Below are 15,575 nucleotides of genomic sequence, written 5' to 3' on the forward strand. Positions count from 1 at the left end.
ATGAGCAGCCTATCTAGGAAGTAAAGAGCCTCAGTGTGTCTACTGTTATGTGTGTGGCAGAAACTCTAAACTATATGGTCTCTCTGCAAAGGGGGAGAATAGAAGTTGGCATCATTAGTCACAGTCTTTTAAAGTCTCATTTTCTCTTGGCAAGTTAAAAAAGTTTTTCTTAGGGGCAATGTTGGGGATGGAAGTCCTCAAACTCCATGCAGGAGTTATCTCAAGGGTGTCCCATAATGTAAGGTCAGTGCCATTTAAAAAATGTGTGCAGCCATGATCATAGAAAAGATAGAGTTTCACCTGGGATTATCTACAAAAGCTAATGAAAATTAAGAGCCTAAGATTTCCATTTTATAACTTTTTTCTGTGTAATATTATTTTATCCTTAAGCTTCATTATTAATGTTTAGCCATTTTTGTTGTTGTTAACACATTTATACTATTCAGGGAATATAAATATGTTATTTTTATTATCATGTTCTCAGAGATGTTTTTGAGGACAAATATGTGCAACGCTCACAATTGTGTGTGTGTGTGTGTGTGTGTGTAACTTAAAACTATATCATCTAAACTATATGATATAGCACTTGGGAATTTGGCTTCCTCCTACTTTGTATCTCTGAGCCTGCTCCTGACTTGGGCTCTCACAAGAAACCTACATAACAGCCCATCTTAAAAGTAATGTGCCACAGTAGGAGGTATGGAGTAAATAATTCAAGGCTGCTTTCATGAAAAGCATTCCATAGCAGGAAAGGAATAAAGAATCTTCCTTGAGAAGAAAAACCACTAAATCACACAGTGAGAAATTAGGAAAAAAATAACAACGGAGAGCAAGCCATCATAAATAGTGCCTCAAGGAAGTGAACGATATTTTAAAAACAGGACTCAAGCTTAGGAAGGCAAAAACATTTCAATGAATTTTCAGCTTGCCAGCAATTTTAGAATCAACTTCTCCTTTGACGTTCTATTGGTATCATATTTATGTTGCTTGTAAGGAAATTACTAATAGAGGAGCCAAACTATACATGTTTATCAGAAACCTTCACACTTTATCAAGTCTCTTAGCCATATATTAGTTGGTATATAAAGGGAGACCCATATATATATATTTTTTTTTTTGCGGTATGCGGGCGTCTCACTGTTGTGGCCTCTCCCGTTGCGGAGCACAGGCCCCGGACGCGCAGGCTCAGCAGCCATGGCTCGCGGGCCCAGCCGCTCTGCGGCATGTGGGGTTTTCCCGGACCGGGGCACGAACACGCGTCCCCTGCATCGGCAGGCGGACTCTCAGCCACTGCGCCACCAAGGAAGCCCCTAGGTTTTCTTTAATAAATACAGTACTATAGTATCTGTGGTTGAATCCATAGATGCAGAACCGTGGGTATGGAGGGCCGACTGTAAAGTTATAAGTGGATTTTCCCCACTGTGTGGAGGGTGACCGACTCTAACCCTGTGTTGTTCAAGGGTCAACTATATTTTAAATTGTGATATTAGGCATGAAAATTGATTTCATTTACTTGATTGTTTAAAAGTAATGAGTATTAATAGAGACTCCTGTTTGTCTTAAAAAGAAATGACAGTGTCAGTTTTGATTTTAATTTTTATTGAAATGTGAAATAATCAACAACGAAATCATGTATCTGTTCTCCTGCTTTACCATCATGTTTCAGAATTACCTTTTCTTTGATTCTTAATCATTTTAATTTTAGTATATGAGTAACTATCATTTAGTTACTGAAAATGATTTTTATATTCTTACATAATGGAAACATAATCTTTCTCAAGGGAGTAATCTTAAAAACAATCCAGTGACAGTTGCTTGAGTTCTAGAATCTACATGGCTTTTTCCTAGGGTAACATTTATGGATGGAAATAGGGAGAGAAATGGAGACATTTTTAAAGGTTAGAAAACAAACAGGAAAAAAATAAATATTGTATTAATAAATACTCCAAAACAAGCCATATATGTAGAAATTGCAGATTTGAATAAATTCAGAATTAGGAGTGAGGAAACAGAAAACATCTTTTAGCTTGATATTTTAAGGATCAAAATCCTTCAGTGGCTTCCCAATGTTTTGGGGCAAAGTCTAAACTCTTTAGCATAGCATATGAGATCCTCCACAATTTGACCCCTAGCCCACAATTCCAGTGTAATCTTAACCTCTTTCCACGACCGCATTGATGTCTTTATCCTCCCAATGCCTCATCTTCAGTCATATCCAAGTACTTACTTTTCTATATCTCTTTGTTTTTAACATATTTACCCCCAAATTTGGAATGCCTCCACTGTCAGAAAAAATTGTAAACGACTTGGAAATGGGCTTACTGGATTTTATCTAGAGGATCCTCTGGAGATTTTTGATTCTATAGGTGTGTGCAGGGTTGATTGATTTTTCTATTGACTGACTGTTTTACACTTCTTTAGTGGTAGAAGTTAAGTGTAGAAAACTGATAGCAGTACAAATGATTCTTATTCATAGCAATACAAACAATTCCTGTTCATGGCAATGAAAATGAATTTTATCTAGCAGAGGGTATAAATCTCTGTAAGTCAAAAAATATTTGACACATGCTCATTTTATATATGAATGAGAGTAATGTTTTTAACTTTTTGAAAAGTATATTTTAGTATCTGCCTCTTCAACTACCATGTATAAACTCCTATTTATTCTTTTTTTTTTCTTTTTTTTCTTTTTTTTTTTTAAACATCTTTATAGGGGTATAATTGCTTTACAATGGTGTGTTAGTTTCTGCTTTACAACAAAGTGAATCAGCTATACATATACATATGTTCCCATATGTCTTCCCTCTTGCGTCTCCCTCCCTCCCACTCTCCCCATCCCACACTTCCAGGCTGTCACAAAGCACCGAGCTAATATCCCTGTGCCTTGTGGCTGCTTCCCCCCAGCTATCTACCTTACTACGTTTGTTAGTGTGTATATGTCCATGACTCTCTCTCGCCCTGTCAAAACTCACCCTTCCCCCTCCCCATATCCTTAAGTCCGTTCTCCAGTAGGTCTGCGTCTTTATTCCTATCTTACCCCTAGGTTCTTCATGACATTTTTTTCCCTTAAATTCCATATACATGTGTTAGCATACGGTATATTCTTTAAGATATGATGAAAATACCACCTTCTCAGTGAGACCTTTTCTATTTTTGGTAGCAAAATTAGCTTTTTTGCCTCATAATGCTCCCATTGCACTTTTAATCTATTACTTCTACTGCAGCTCTTAGCAAATTGTAGTATATGTATCTATATTTCTGTTTTTCCCACTAGACTAGCTCTTCAAAAGCAGAAAACATGTTTTATTTGTCTTTGTATCATCTACTTTTTTGCCAAGCATATACAACATGACATACAGACATTTGCTTGGTAAATGTTTATTGATGAATGAAAGTAGAAATCACAGAAGAGGGTGATGGGCATGTTTTAGCATTTGGTGATGAGGGAGAGTAGGCCTCTCATAGAAAAACCCCAGAATAACTCTTATACTTGTAGACTTTATGGGAAAATATAATTTAGCATGAAATTGAAAAATAGTTGAAAGAAGACACTTAATGAAGCCAGAATGACCTAGAAGAGATACAGATTAAGAGAGCTGAGACTTAGAGGCTTGCATTATGGCTTTTTCTCTGAATTGCTGTAGTCAGGACATTTTTCTTCTGTCATACTTTATATATCTGTAAACTAGGGATAATAATTATTGTAATTAACAAGAGAGAGGAATTCCCATAAGGGGATGTTTGAGTTAAAAGTGGGCAGGAGGCCCATCCACTTCACTACAAATAACTCAGCTCGGTGCTTTGTGACCACCTAGAGGGGTGGGATAAGGAGGGTGGGAGGGAGACTCAAGAGGGAGGAGATATGGGGATATATGTATACATATAGCTGCTTCATTTGTTATAAAGCAGAAACTAACATACCATTGTTTACCATGTAAAGCAATTATACTCCAATAAAGATGTTAAAAAAAAAAAGTGGGCAGGAGACAGTCTTACTTAGCTCATTTGGCTGTAAGTGAGAATGAGAGATTTAAAATAAATACAGCTTTTTTACAATTTGAAATATACAACTATGGCTTCAATAAAATTAAAAAGTGACTTGACTCCTTATCCTGAATTTGGAAAAGTCGTTAGGATTATCCACACATCTTTCACATTTAAATTTTAATTTTATTTGTGTATTTTTAGGAACTAGTTTTCGGCAAAATAAGCAACCATTAGAATGAAGAGATAGACTTTTTTTTTGTCAGATATTCTGCACAATTAAGTTTAATTTTGTTTGGAAACCTTAAGTTTCAGATTTTCTTATGAATGTTTGGGTATTTCTTCTGAAGCAAAGAGTGATTTCTAGTATTTACTTCATAAATAGGTCACCTACAAATGGTAGACTTAAAAATCAAGAGTAAATTCTGAATTTACATCCTGGCAGGTGAGAGAACCCAAACTATTTACTAACACAGCTCACTGCTGTTTCCATGGCAACAGAGGCCAGTTACTGTCAGCCTGCTCTCTTTGACGGTTGACTTCCACAGTGAACTCTGTGTGATGCTGCCAAATGCCTGGCTTCTGTGCTTCCTGTTCCAAGCAGTTGCTTCTTATTCTGAATACCAATGACTAGTCTATAAAGGCTGTGTCGTTCAATTCCCCTGAAGACGGGCCTGGGAGTCATATATGGAAAAGCAGTGAGCTTTTTGCCTGTAATGAATTAAAAACTATGTGTAATTGGATTGTATGTTCCCTAACTAGCTATGCCAGTAATTTATTAATAATGTTACCTTGCTATTATTAGGCAGCTGGGCCTAAATGAGAAATGACAGCACATCGGTCATCACTGTGTCAAATGCATTTTCAGGAAGGCTCATTGACTTTGGCTAGCCAGCATCGTCATGTAAATCCAAGTGATCATGCACATGGTTGCCAGCAGAAAAATACATTTGCAACTGAAGTGCTTTTTTGCTATTTAAAATGTTCATATATTGATTGCTCTGAAATGGAGAAAAAGCAGCTGCCTGAAATGCCAGTGAAATGGCTGAGAAATTTAAAATGAGAGGGGAAAAAAAAATAAGAGCATTTGAATAGAGAAACAAGCTAAGCAGTTTTTGCTCTTTAATAATGAAGAGTACTATGATTTTGAAGTTTTAGTTATGTGGTGGTTATCGGTGTAGAGAACTGGGATCCTCTCTGACTGGGTCACACCCTATACCAGGAATTTGAAGACCAGATTTGTTGTAATTATATTTCTCTCTAGAGCATAAGTTCCTTGAGGGTAGACTGTTTTCATGACTGCATTCCTGATAGCCAGCACAGGGCCTGACACACACTGAGTGCTCAGTAAATATTTAATGAGTTAAATGAAACTCAGTGAATCGCCTGCAAGAAGTTTTTGGTATTTAGGCCCATCAAGTTTCCTGGAAGAAGCTATTAGACTCTTCCTTTCATTAAAGAGCATATAGCTGACTACCATGACCCTCACTGCTAGGTATCTGCTGTGGAGCTTCTACAGGCAGGTACTTATGGTAGGAGATGCCACTCAAAGGCAGCTATTACCATCAGCATTTTTTCCCCAGCTAGTGGATACAATTAATCATAGCTTTTGGTGGCATCATTTGCCATTTCTGACTCTTTGATTGGCCATTCCCTCTACGTTGTCACAGTCAAAGCTCCCAAGGGTTGTTTTATGTAGGCACTTCCGATGATGCTCTTCTCCTTGTGCCAGCTTCTGTCCCTGGCTCTCAACTGGAGACTATTTTGTCTGCCTCCTTTCCCCTAGCTGCCCCACCCCCCACTGCCCTTTGTACATTTGGCAATATCTGCAGTCATTTTTGATTGTCACAACCTGGCGGGGGGGTGGGGTGGGATGGGGAGTGCTCCCAGCATTTAGTAAGTGAAGGCCAAGGATACTGCTAAACATCCTACAACGCACAGGATAGTCCTCACGACAAAGACCTTTTTGGCACAAAACGTCAACAGTGCCAAGGTTGAGGAAACCTGCTCTGGGGCTTCACGCTCTTTCACGGAACTTGTTCAGAACCTTTCAGAATTACACTCTATGCCTTCCTCATTTCCACTCTCCTCCCCCGCTTTTTTCCCCTTAGGTTTAGCTTATTTTCTTATACTTTTAAAATTTGTTATCTTTACCTCAAGATGTTGCCACAGAGAGAGAGCCTGTCACTCGAGACTCTCACTTGTTGCCACCAGAGTCTGAGCTGAGATACATAGTTATCTTGCCAGTAGCCTCAAATTCCAGAGGGTCGAAAGGCAAATATGCAAAATGAGTGCCAGGAATAATCAATCCTAAATATCCCATTTCTTTTAAGAGAGACATTAAAAAAAACCTGTACAAATATACCACATGGAGTTTTGAAGCTGCTCTATAAATAATAAATATTTTGTATTGTTCTAAATCTTTTCTCATTGTAGAGAAATTTTAAATTGGGTATTTGTGTATTACATCAAATTCTGGAACGTGAATGTGGTCCAGTAATCTCAATAATATCATTCTTAGGATGGGCATTTTTTGTCTTTGAAAACTCCAAATTGATCTGAATAATATTATAGGTATTTTTTTAAAAAGAACTGAACATTTTTATTCATGGATATGGGGCTCAAATTTTAGTTCTAACATGGAAAAGTTAGATAATTGCACAGCAGACTTTAAGAAGGGAGTATTGATTGTCACTTGTTTAGTGATTTCAGTGACATTTGAAGGGAGGGAGGGAAACATTTCATCTTAAAATTCTTTACATATATTAACTAGTTAATCCTCATAAACTTCTTATAATAAGAAATGTATAGTATCTCTTTTGAAAGATTTGAACAGTGTTTACCATACTATATTCCAGTTTAGCAAATTCATGAACAGTGATTAAGGGTAGTGTTTCTGCTCTCAAATACTATAATTAAATCCTCTTCCCAGGTCCTTTCTTTGTAAGTAGTATAACAGTAATTTTTAGTTTTTGCCTTTAACCGCTAGTCTTGATAGTTTAAGAGAAAGGAAATCTGGATAATAAATTTACAAAGTACTTAGATAAATTAATATTAATATTATATTGCTATATCTATATGCTGCCAAAATCAAGTCTGTAATCTCTTTTCCTTTCAGCTTTTATTTAAAATACTTTAAAAATTCCGTTTCATGAATATTCACATATTTAAAGTTACAAAATGAATAAGGTATTATTATTACTACTTTTATTCTGAAAAACTAATTTACTTATTTTAGGCTAGTTCCTATTTATTGCACTAACAAATTGCTTCAAATTGTAGACACATAACAAGGAGGTCATATCTCACAAGTAATCAAATAATTGGTAGGCCCTTCAGGTTTCTTTTTTTATAAGTAGAAATTTAGAGGTTACGTTAGCACTGACTGTTAATATTGGCTTGATGGGGCGGTGGAGGAAAGCTGAAAATGTCTTTCTAGTTTTCCTATCCTCATTTCTCCAAATTTCTCATCTTTCCTACCTCTTCTCTCCATAAAGAAAAATAAAAAACTAAATCAAAACCACTCTGCCCATCATCTGCCTTAAGTTTCTGGAAGTTGAGTACAAAGGAAGAAGAAAACAAAAACAGAAGGGAAGGTGATGGGGAGTAAAAATATATTTGGGTGAGTCTCTGAGAGTTCAGGAACCAATATCCAGTTGGCCGTCTGAATTAAATTTGACCGTGCACTAATGGCCAGAAATAAGGCTTGTCAGTAACCATAATTAGGTTACAATAGGCAACCAATGTTTACTAAGCATCTACCATGTGCTTGGCACTCAGATGCAGTGGAATACAGTTGCTACCCTCATGGAGCTCCCAGGGCAGGAGACAGTGGAGCAGTTCTTAGTTCAAGCACCTGGGTATTTAGTGTCTTCAAGGAGTGAAGGCATCGTTGGGGAATGGCTTCAGGTATTTACTCAGCACTCCAATCTTCCTCGTGGCTAGAGGAGGGTCTCAGTGGTGGTTAATGTGACAGCGGCTCGATTTATTTAAAAATTGTAGAAAATTCATGGGACTTCCCTGGTGGTGCATTGGTTAAGACTCCATATTTCCACTGCAGGAGGTGTGGTTTCAATCCCTGGTCCGGGAACTGAGATCCCGCATGCTGTGCAGTACAGCCAAAAAAAAAAAAAAAAAAAAAAAAAAATTATAGAAAATTCAGACCTATTTATTCTATCATTGAGTTTTATTCTTATATTTTAAAAAGTTTGCTTAGTGTATGTATGCCAAGATTTTGGGAGGAATTCAATAATGTTAATATTGATACAGCTCCTGCTCTAGAAATGTCCACAAACTCTTGGGGAACACAAATAAGAAAACAGAACATAATAACTGAGTGTGATGAATATTGTTATGGATAATCTAGAGTGCTGTGGAGGGGATCAGCAAAAACTTAGAGAGGAATTGACATCCAGGCTGAGTCTTACGAACAACATGGAGTTAAGCAAGTCCAGTGAGATTACGGGACTAGCATTCTTGGCAGATGGAACAGCTCAAACAACGGCTTTGTACAAAAGAGAGCAAACATAGTGAATCACTAGTGGTCCAAGTGACTACGGGTGGAGGTGAGGAGATGTCAGCCGTGAGTCTGGAGAGATAAGAAGGAGCCAGGTCATGAAGGATGTTCTATGTCATCTTAGGGAACCTAGAATTTATCCAGACAAAAAGAGAGAGCCATTGCAAAGTGTATCAGAGGAAGGGGCCATTATAAGATTTATATTTTATATCTATCACGCTGGCTGCATATTCCTGCAATGTAGGGAAAGGAATAGAGGCAAGATTAGAGATAGGAAAGATGGCTAAGACAATGATAACATTGGATAATGACTATGGAACTAATTACAGGGACAATATTCTCATCAGTAAATTCTCATCAGTAAACATTTTTAAAAAATAAAATTATTTAAATATGTACACACATAAAACACTATATAACGTCTTTGTGTTTATAGTTTTTATTATAAAGCCAACAGATTTACAAATTAAATACCAATCAAATTAAAATAATAAAGTTCAAATGAACATTAAATTAACGTGATAGATGGTATGGTTCTGCTGAAAATAAATCCCTGGTATTAAGTTTTAGGGTAGAAAGGGTTTTTAAATTTTTGTTTCACTTGCTTACTTGATTCTTTGCATATGATGCACCATCATTTGAGTCATCGATATAGTTACTGGTTTCTTTTTCCTCTTTTAGAAACAAATTAGTTTCAAATGACAGTCTCTTTTTTTAATAACCCCCAAATGTAATTGTGTATCACATAGTATAATATTAAAAAATTAAAAATATTATTTAATAAAATATTCTTTACTGCATGTTGTTACTGTTAACCAGCTACTGCATACAAATATGGCATCTGTGCAAAAACCTTAGCTTATGACAAGTGTATGGTGATGATCCAGCCCAGGTTTTTTTGTTTTCAGCATTTGCTATATTGCTGTATATGATGCGATGCCTCAAGTATTTGCACCCTCCCTTCCTTTTTTGTTTCTGAACTACTGTGAAACTTGGGTTGGTACTGCAAACAGTGATGTCATTTAGTCTTTCGTTGACTTGGTTAATGATTTATATATCAGTTCAACTTTCCCATTAGCTCAGGATAATTAAAGAAAGTATTTTAACACCTATTTTTTATGGCATAAAATAAAAGTCTCAACTTATTAAATAACACAGAAAACTAAGCCTTATTCTATAAATATCTTTTTCATTTACAAAGTATGTTCATGATGTAGAAGTTCTATCTTTATAACTGGTAAAAAATTCAATATGGGTGTAATGATATCTGATTGTTTTTGTATGATTTTGGAAACAAGCCTATCTCATTCATTCAAGAAATATTTACTGAGAGCCCACCCTGTGCCAGCAACTAAGGATACAAATTGTATAAGAGAGACAAAGCAGCTAATTGAAGCCAAAGATGCTTATAACTCTTTAAAAATTAAATACAATACTTCAGTCAGTGGTTCTTAAAGTGTGGTACCTGGACCAGCAGCACTGGTATCACCTAGGAGTTTGTTAGAAATTCAAATGCTCAGGCCTCAACTCAAGCCTATGAATCAGAACCTCTGAGAGTGGGGCCCACCTTCGGTCTGTTTTACAAGCCCTCTGGGGGATTACCACTGCTTTGGCAGGTTGAGATTGATCTCTTCCAATACCAAGGATAGAAGAAGACAATTTTTCTAGAGGCAGAGGTCCTAGGAATAGAATTTACAAAAAAGTGTTCTAAGGAATAATCAGAATTGCACTTTCAGGGTCATCAAATGACTAAGATATAAGAAGTTCTTGTTATTGAAGAAGAAATGATAGTAGGAATTATTAAAAATTCTAACTTTAATGAGAATTTGACTGTGCTTTTCTTCTTAGAGTGGATTAGGTCCCTTGTCTTATCCAAGCCTTTGGCATGAGATTCCTTGTGCCATTAAATAGTTTATAGGCAAAGAAAATTATGTTTGCATTCCAGTTCTATGCTCACCAGTCAGTACTGCTCTTTAATTTTTCTCGTTTAAAAAAAATCTCATCTATTAGGGAAATTCCTACGTGGTTCTGTTCGGTTCCATTTTATCAGAAGCGTGAAGCTTTTCTTCATGTCCTACCTCACAAAAAGGTCCATCTCTCCATTTAGGGCAAAGTGTGCAGTGTAGGGCCACCCAGGGTTGGCTCCTTTTAGCTTCTTGGTGCTCCTTCAGATGGTCCTGTTCTTCCCTCCTACTTCTGAGGCCTCAGCCCTTCCTTCTTTTTTAGTTAGTCACTATTGAACTTTCTTCTCTGCTTCCCACAAATATGGCCTTAACTAATCTTTAGGAGCAGGAAGAAAAAAAGTGTACATTGCAACCGAATTTTCTGTTTTGCATTTCCGTTAATACTTTTTTTTTTTGATAATCAACTTCCAAATTTTATGCTTATTTTTTTCTATTTCCATCAATTTCCCGACTTAGTTAACATGAACAGGAAAATCTTTTCAGTAAATTAAGCAACTGAAGACTCAAGTGAAATCTCAAAGGTCTTGAAGAACTCTGGCAAGTCACATATATCCCGTGTTGCTTTTGGTTTCTCACCTCTTCTTTGCTTTAAACCCCAAGGCAAGTTTCTTCTTTTTTTGAGCAACCTGTGAATTTTCAGCATCCTTTTTGGCTTTTACAAAGTTGTGGCAGGCAATCACTTTGGCAATTTTTGCACCAAGCTCTCGAGTAGCTACCTGATTGCTGAGTTCCTCAGCCTTCTCAATGTTCCACTCTTCCACAGCCTGGTCTATGCTCTTTTCAAGGCCCGACTTTGCAATTTTTTTCCTTTTAACAGGGGAGTCAAACCTATCGTTGACTCCAAAATACTGAGTAAGCTCCTTCCACTGGGTTTCACTTGAGGACTGTTCACTTTGAGATTCTTCTTCATTCTTCAATTTACCTTTTCTGGAGCGTTTTCTTTTTTTCTTTCTGGATCTTGAAGCTGAGGTTTTCTGTTCAGAATGTTTTGTATGCAGTTCTTGAAATTTATTCCACATATTTAAGGAAATTCCAGAGGGACACTCTTCATATGCATTTACATTTGCCTCTGCTTCAGTTTTTGGTCCATCTGTAGGGATATCTGAGACCTCTGTGTTTGTAATGGTCCCATCTTCTTTACATTCTTGTAAGTTAAGTTCAGAGCTCTCTACTGTGGCTTCATCATCAGAATTCAACTCAACATCACTTTAATTTAGGCCAGGAGGAGGCAGCCCACTCCACATCTTTTCTGCGGTCCATAGCTGGCCGTCCAGCAGCCATCTTAAGACCCCTGTTAATACTTTGAGTCTTTGTTTTGGTTTCTGTGTTGATCAGGGGAGGGCAAAAATAGTCTTTGGGTTATTAGTAAGAGAGAAAAGGAGGAAGGAAATGCTGAGAACATACAACTACTAATATGAAGTTATATATTGATGCCAGAAGGTATAATACAAAGAGATATGTTATATCATATCTTTTCTATTTCTTTTGTGCCATAATAGACAAATAATATACATTGGAGCCAGAGTTATTTTTCTAAACTATTCATTTGACAAATATTCTTTGAGCACTTACTATGTGCCAGAAACTGCAGTAGATGTTAGAGAGATAGTGGTGAACACAGGGAAAAAATCTTTGCCCTCAAGAAGGTTATAGTGTAGTGAGCAAAACTGACCAAATACCTCCCCCCAAAACACATACATTAAAAGTAGAGCAAGTTAGATGGTGAAAAACTTTATGGTGAAATATAAAGCAGGGAAGGAGGCTATGTCGGTCGGAGAATATGGGTTTACATGGGATAGCCAGGGAGGCCCTCCGTGAGAAGGGGACGTTTGAGCACAGACTTGAGGGAGTGAGGGAGCAGAATCTGGACAGTGTGCTCCAGGCAGAGGGAGAAGTCAGCACAAAGTCCCTGAGGCCTGGGGCAAGAGGGGAAAGTAGTAGGTGAAATCCCATGGGCCTCACAGGTCAGTGAAGTTTTCGACTTTTTTTTTTAATTTAATTTAATTTATTTTTTATACAGCTGGTTCTTATTAGTCATACACTTTATACACATCAGTGTATACATGTCAATCCCAATCTTCCAATTCATCACACCACCACCACCACCCCCTGTCGCTTTCCCTGCTTGGTGTCCATACATTTGTTCTCTACATCTGTGTCTCAATTTCTGCCCTGCAAACCGGTTCATCTGTACCATTTTTCTAGATTCCACATATATGTGTTAATATACGATATTTGTTTTTCTTTTTATGACTTACTTCACTGTGTATGATAGTCTCTAGATCCATCCACGTCTCTACAAATGACCCAAGTTTTTTCCTTTTTATGGCTGAGTAATATTCCATTATATATATGTACCACATCTTTATCCATTCATCTGTCAATGGAGTTTTTGACATTCATTCTCTGAAATTTCTCATTTCAAACGTTCAATTTTTCATAATCAGAAGTTTCATTCATATATTTTTTAAAGGCTAGGGACATGTGTTCACTTTATTTATTTATTTAAATTGGCTGCACTGCTTGCAGGATCTTAGCTCCCCAGCCAGGGATCAAACGCAGGCCCCAGGCAGTGGAATCACAGAGTCCTAACCACTGGACTGCCAGGGAACTCCCCAGGTTGTTTTCTTTTTCTTTTTTTAAACATCTTTATTGAAGCATAATTGCTTTACATTGCTGTGTTAGTTGCTGCTGTATAACAAAGTGAATCAGCTTTACATATACATATATTCCCATATCCCCTCCCACTTGCATCTCCCTCCCACCCTATCCCACCCCTATCCCACCCCTCTAGGTGGTCACAAAGCACCGAACTGATCTCGCTGTGCTATGTGGTTGCTTCCCACTAGCTATCAATTTTACATTTGGTAGTGTATATATGTCCATGCCACTCTCTCACTTCATCCCAGCTTACCCTTCCCCTCCCCGTGTCCTCAAGTCCATTCCCTACGTCTATGTCTTTATGCCTGAACTGCCCCTATGTTTTTTAGAACCTTTTTTTTTTTTTAGATTCCACATATATTTGTTAGCATACGGTATTTGTTTTTCTCTTTCTGACTTACTTCACTCTGTATGACAGACTCCAAGTCCACCTACCTCATTACAAATACTCAATTTCATTTCTTTTTGTGGCTGAGTAGTATTCCATTGTATATATGTGCCACATCTTCTTTATCCATTCATCTGTCAATGGACACGTAGGTTGCTTCCCTGTCCTGGCTATTATAAAGAGTGCTACAATGAACATTGTGGTACATGACTCTTTTTGAATTATGGTTTTTTCAGGGTATATGCCCAGTAGTGGGATTGCTGGACTGTATGGTAGTTTTATTTTTAGTTTTTTAAGGAACCTCCATACTGTTTTCCATAGTGGCTGTATCAATTTACATTCCCACCAACAGTGCAAGAGGGTTCCCTTTCCTCCACACTCTCCAGCATTTATTTTTGGTAGATATTTTGATGATGGACATTCTGACCAGTGTGAGGTGATAACTCATTGTAGTTTTGATTTGCATTCCTCTAATGATTAGTGATGTTGAGCATCCTTTCAGTCCATATATCTTCTTTGGAGAAATGTCTATTTAGGTCTTCTGCCCATTTTTGGATTGCGTTGTTTGTCATTTTGAGCTGCATGAGCTGCTTGTAAATTTTGGAGATTAATCTTTTGTCAATTGCTTCATTTGCAAATATTTTCTCCCATTCTGAGGGTTGTCTTTTCCTCTTGTTCATTGTCTCCTTTGCTGTGCAAAAGCTTTTAAGTTTCACTAGGTCCCATTTGTTTATTTTTGTTTTTATTTCCATTTCTCTAGGAGGTGGGTCAAAAGGATCTTGCTGTGATTTATGTCATAGAGTGTTCTGCCTATGTTTTCCTCTAAGATTTTTATAGTGTCTGGCCTTACATTTAGGTCTTTAATCCATTTTGAGTTTATTTTTGTGTATGTTGTTAGGGAGTGTTCTAATTTCATTCTTTTACACATAGCTGCCCAGTTTTCCCAGAAAAGAGGCTGTCTTTTCTCCATTGTATATTCTTGCCTCCTTTACCAAAAATAAGGTGACCATATGTGCATGGGTTTCTCTCTGGGCTTTCTATCCTGTTCCATTGATCTATATTTTGTTTTTGTGACAGTACCAGACTGTCTTGATTACTATAGCTTTGTAGTATAGTCTGAGCCAGGGACCCTGATTCCTCCAGCTCAGTTTTTCTTTCCCAAAGATTGCTTTGGCTATTCGGGGTCTTATGTGTTACCATACACAATGTGAAATTTTTTGTTCTACTTCTGTGAAAAATGCCATCGGTAATATGATAGGGATTGCATTGAATCTGTAGATTGCTCTGGGTAGTATAGTTATTTTAACAATGTTGATTCTTCCAATCCAAGGACATGGTATTTCTCTCCATCTGTTTGTATCATCTTTAATTTCTTTCATCAGTGTCTTATAGTTTTCTGCATACAGGTCTTTTGTGTCCTTAGTTAGGTTTATTCCTAGGTATTTTACTCTTTCTGTTGCAGTGGTAAATGGGAGTGTTTCCTTAATTCCTCTTTCAGATTTTTCATCATTAGTGTATAGGAATGCAAGAGATTTCTGTGCAGTAATTTTGCATCCTGCTACTTTACCAAATTCATTGATTAGCTCTAGTAGTTTTCTGGTAGCATCTTTAGGATTCTCTATGTATAGTATCATGTCATCTGGAAACAGTGACAGCTTTACTTCTTTTCCAATTTGGATTCTTTATATTTCTTTCTCTTCTCTGATTACTGTGGATAAAACTTCCAAAACTATGTTGAATAATAGCAGTGAGAGTGGGCAACCTTGTCTTGTTCCTGATTTTAGAGAAAATGGTTTCAGTTTTTCACTATTGAGAATGATGTTAGCAGTGCGTTTGTGATATATGGCCTTATTGTGCTGAGGTAAGTTCCCTTATGCCTACATTCTGGAGCGTTTTTATCATAAATGGGTGTTGAAATTTGTCGAAAGCTTTTTCTGCATCTATTGAGATGATCATATGGTTTTTATCCTTCACTTTGTTAATATGGTGTATCACATTGATTGATTTGCATATTTTGAAGAATCCTTGCATCCCTGGGATAAACCCCAATTAATCATGGTGT

General features: G+C 37.1%; 1 protein-coding gene and 1 pseudogene across 2 annotated transcripts in view; one reads left to right on the forward strand and one right to left on the reverse strand.

The window, feature by feature from the left end:
- MAPK10 (mitogen-activated protein kinase 10) overlaps window positions 1-15,575 on the forward strand; it is a 355,433-nt gene that overhangs the window by 43,942 nt on the left and 295,916 nt on the right. The window lies entirely within an intron of this gene.
- On the reverse strand, window positions 11,007-11,708 carry LOC136123927 (protein FAM204A pseudogene; annotated as a pseudogene).

This window comes from Phocoena phocoena, chromosome 5, assembly GCF_963924675.1.
Source record: "Phocoena phocoena chromosome 5, mPhoPho1.1, whole genome shotgun sequence".
Taxonomy (NCBI): Eukaryota; Metazoa; Chordata; class Mammalia; order Artiodactyla; family Phocoenidae; genus Phocoena; species Phocoena phocoena.